Source organism: Diplotaxodon limnothrissa, linkage group LG1 (genome assembly GCF_057381915.1).
Source record: "Diplotaxodon limnothrissa isolate DT_005_m linkage group LG1, D_limnothrissa_male_GT1.1, whole genome shotgun sequence".
NCBI classification, from domain to species: Eukaryota; Metazoa; Chordata; class Actinopteri; order Cichliformes; family Cichlidae; genus Diplotaxodon; species Diplotaxodon limnothrissa.
In genome coordinates, this window is record NC_140596.1 from 33,768,442 (window position 1) to 33,773,366 (window position 4,925).

Sequence of the window (4,925 nt, forward strand, 5' to 3'; positions counted from 1 at the left end):
GACAAGGGAATTTGTCCTTAATTCTCTGCACTTTGCATTTAATCCTAATAGCTGTACTGTGAGATATACAAGCTGCGAGTCTGACAAGCACTGTGGCAATCAATTCAGTGGGATCAGAGATGAATAAAAAAATCTGATTTATGCTTCTCTAACATAGTAATTTGGAAAGAAAAAAAAGGAGAAAAAGACAGTCAAATAAGTGCCAAACTTGCCTCTTGCTATTTTCATAAGTTTACTCCAGAGCCTATTTGGATTTTTAAGAACAAATGCCCTTCTACACAACTGTAATACAAAGAAGATCTGCCAATAGGTGAAGTTAACTGAAAATAATGCCCACTGTCAACAAATGCCAACAGCAGATACATTTGTCTTTGGATACAATACATAAATAATTCTCAAAAGAAAAGAAAAAACAATTTCTAGCTTCACAATAATGCCACAATATGCCAGCTGAACTTTTAATTAAAACACTTCTGACTTGTTTTGACATTTCAAACAACTTTTCTTAATATTCCCTTCTGCAAGCACTCAGTATCAAAAGCCCTCAGTACACTCGGTGATGGAAATCTGATACGATTTCCATCCTATAACACGCAAGGAGCTGCAGGATCCTGCCACAATCACCACAACATTAGACTGGAGAGATGGCGACGACTTTACAGTCTTGACAGCTAAATTTTACATTTCTCAAGACTAGTCTTAACACCTCTCACTCACATGCTAAATAAATACATGATTTTGTCTCTCATTGACATCTATTACCTTGCCCCAAGCTTAAACTTGCTCTGCACAAATTTTGCAGATCAGTTTAACCTGACAGAGAGGGTCTGTGAAAGGAATTCTATAAAGTCTTACTGGTGGTATGGCGGTATGTAGGAACATACTAAAACATATTACTTTAGCTGGAATGTTGGATGATAAGTAGTTAATGGTCCCTAAATATAATTTAGGTAAAAGAAAATTCCAACCATGCTAAATTTCTTCACTGGGAGAAATTTCAAATGTCATAGATTAAATATTTAATGGAGCAAATAAGTGTAAATTCCTGACACAAAATAATGAACATAAAATACCACGTGAACCAGGTTGCATGCAGTGCAGAGTGGGCCTCATGGGTATTTTATGATGTTTGTGTGTAATCTGATGTTTATCTGTGTTGTGTTTTTCTGGATTTTGCTTAACCAGTTATGGAGATGTTTATGTATACCCACACACTTTCTTTAAATTCCACAGCAGGATTGCATGCAGTAAAAAATACTGTACTTGGGGCAATTTACCACATTAAAGCCTCTCTTGCAAGTTTCAGATTACTGTTCTTCATTGGGCGTTTACATTTCCTATTTCTTGACTGCATTCCTCTCGCATTCGCTGTATCACAAACTGAGCTAAGTTGCTGTTGTATACCTTGGAGGGAAACATGACCTATCAGGGGGAGAGATTTCTCCCCCCGTTCAAGTTTAAACTACAGTTCTAATAATTTTTTTATAGAATGGGTTACATCAGGGAAATGAAAGCTTTCTTTAACTAGGAAATTAAATGTTTTAAGAACAATAAGTTATTCATTACAATATCAGTAGAAATAAGTTATCCACTAGTTATATAAAACAACAAAACCATGTTTTGATGTCTGTGAAGGTTCTCAGTCATCCAGGTCATTGTAGTCAAATGAGCTTGCAAAGAAAAGCGTCTGGACTTCTTTAAGTTGCTTGAAGACGTTTCACCTCTCATCCGAGAAGCTTCTTCAGTTCTAAGGTCAAATGGTGGAGAGTCCCAGATATGAACCTAGTGGGAGTATCCCCCCACAGAGGGACAAAAGGACCCCCTGATGATCCTCTAATCGCCTGAGCCAAGGTGTGAAACTGGGTGTGGGTCCCAATCAGCCAGAGTTTCGGGTGAGCTCATTGTGAAACCTGGCCCCACCTTATCATGCGAATTCCTGAGATTAGATGGCCCAGGATGTGAGTGGGCGTTAAGATGTCTGGGAAGGGATCTCAAAACTGGATTATAGATGGCAGAGAGTTGGTGTCGTAAACCACCGCCTCTGTTCAAAGATGGTCGCTCACAGTGGACATAGATGGCTTCTTTCACTCCTCTTTCAAACCATCTGTCCTCTCTGTCCAAAATGTGAACATTGGCATCCTCGAAAGAGTGTCCTTTAGGTCTGGGCATTCCTCGCTGCACTGTACAGCATACACCACATTGTTAAGTCTGTGTTTTGGCGTTTTGTCTTTCAGGTGAACCAGTTTTTGTCTGAGCGTGTTGCTGGGTCTGAAATGCACCTCTTCAAGTCTTCAAGTAACTTAAAGAAGTCCAGACGCTTTTCTTTGCAAGCTTCTTTGACAACATGTTTTGATATTATATCTTACAAAGCACTGTTTAAAAATCAGCACGGTTGGCAGAGAATGTTAATTATCATAGTTAAGTATCTCAAAACTTGGCTCCCAAATAATAGTGAGACATGTGAGGTAATAATAATAATAATTATTATTATTAACTAGTATTTTGCAAAAAATGTTAATTAGATTCGTATTGAATGAAAGTGGTCTGCTGTCAGATATTGGAATATGTGGTAACACCACAACAGTTCGAGCTCCTTTCACTTGAATGCTTTGCTTTTTAAATTAAGATCTGTCTCTAAATAAACCACATAACTATACTCACATCTTCTTTTCTTGTACACATTTTTCTTCTCTCACTGGAGGCACAAGCACTGATTATTTTATTTTATTTTACATTATGTTACATTTTGTGCAAGGACAGGAAGGAAGATGCAAACAGGCAGGAAGCTTACTGCAGGATGGCAGGTTGCCAGGCAGGCAGGCAGGCAGGCAGTGGAAACAGGAGCAATCAGGAATCAGAACAGCAATTGGGACTCAAGACGACACATAAGTGTGAGAGGCAATCAGGCACAGAACAATGGCAAGATGGTGAGTACAGACCCTGTCAATGATGCTGTTTTTATACCTAATCATGCTACAGACCGGTTGCCAATTAACCTAATTAGCTGTGAGATGAGACTCCGTAGTGCATTTACCACTGTTGTCCCACGGCAAGGGTATCCTGGGTTTTAATCTAGCAGCTGGCTGGGACCTTTCTGTGTGGCCATAGGTGTGAAGCTTTCTCTGTGTTAGGTGTACCATGCCTCTAGCCCCATGGCAGCTGTGAGGACCTCCACCAACCTGAGCAGAATAAGCTGTAAAGGAAAATAGATAGAAAATTTTGAGATCATCCACTAACATCACACATTTTTCCAGTCTTTTATTATTAACCACACTATTTAATTTGCAATTTGTAGTTTTCTTTCTTATCATTCATTTACTATTCTTAGATGTTTCCATGTTGTTTCTGCCAAATTTTGACCTTACTATCCAAATATCACAGAAGAACTTAATGTTCATTAGACCAGGCAATGTTTTACCAGTAGGTGTGAGTTGTGGCCTCAGTTTCCTGTTTTTAGCTGGCTCAGCCCATCCGTTCTATCCTGATTGTTTCTATCACCTTTCTTTCTCATTCTGACTCGGTTTGAACTTGAGCAGATTAACCTGACCACATCTGCATGTCTAGGTGCATTGATTTTTTTTGTTTAGATATTTGCCTGAATGTACAGTTGAGCAAGTGAACTTAACAAAGGTGCTGGTGAGTTTAAATAACTTCAGCTATGTATAATGGACTGAACTTTTTTCTCTTCTTGGCACACTGGTGACTTTATTTTCTGACAGGGACTGAATTGATAGTCTCCATTATATTTTTCTTTTAGTGTTTTTTGTTCCTTCTGTTTGTGATTCCTCTGACTCTGTGCCAATGAAAAATGCATTTCCACATCTCTACTGAGTGACTCAGTTTCAGATTAGGTGAAGTCAGGGTGTGATGTGTAATAACTTGAGGTCCAACAGTGATTCTACAGGCAAATAATGACTTAAGGTAGAACATCCATTCAAGGTGAAAGGTGGGAATGGAAATCAAGCTTGGTCATGTTCAGAATTTAGGACTAATGATTTAAATAGTACCATGGAAGAATGCATGCACATTTACATGTGTACCATGAATTCCATGAATCATTCAGGAGAAAACCAGAGAAACTATGGAACAAGGCAGAGAGGCTGTATTAGTATGAATGCAATATACAGAATCAGATCAAACACAGTAAGAAATTTACAATACTGGGATTTCCTTTTAAATACTGCATCACAAAACAAATATGATGACAGCTACTGAAAGGAAATGGTACTAAAATGGAAGTACTGTAAAATAAATTACTCTAAGCGATTAAACTCTCTATATAGATTATATAGAGAGTTTATATAGAGAGAATTAAAGTGAATCAGCTAAATGCTATCCTTCTAAATTATTTGAAGTTCACTGGAGACAAAAATATATTTTCCCAAGAGAGCATGGAATGCATGTTAACAGGCTACAAAGCCATGAGGCAGAAGAGTAAATATTGTATGCTTCCAACTGAGAAGTGTTCTGAAAGCCTTGGTATACTGAGCATGGTCCTATTTTTGGTACAGGACCTTCATCCCAAGATGAAGACCTGGAGAATACACGAAGTATATACTGCAAGGGAGTTTTCTTCCCCCCCCCCAGTTTATTTTTTATGCATTTGCCAGAAAATGTCTGACAGTGTATGGCTTTCCATTAAGTATTGTTGTGAGAACTTTTGTGACTTCCTCTATTAGAGTTGTCAGACAACTCACCTTAGAAAAGATTGATTTATTACAGCAGGAGAATAAACTTAGAGTTTGGCATCTAGGTTTTGTTTTCATCTCTCCCTGTGAATATATCACCTAAAATTAGGTAATGATGAGTAAACATCCCCTCTGAGATTACAGGTAGATGCTGCATTGAATGAGGAATTTGAACAGCACGAAGCTACGCAGGGCCACAGCAATACTGGCATTTTATATAGAGAAATTAGAAATGAA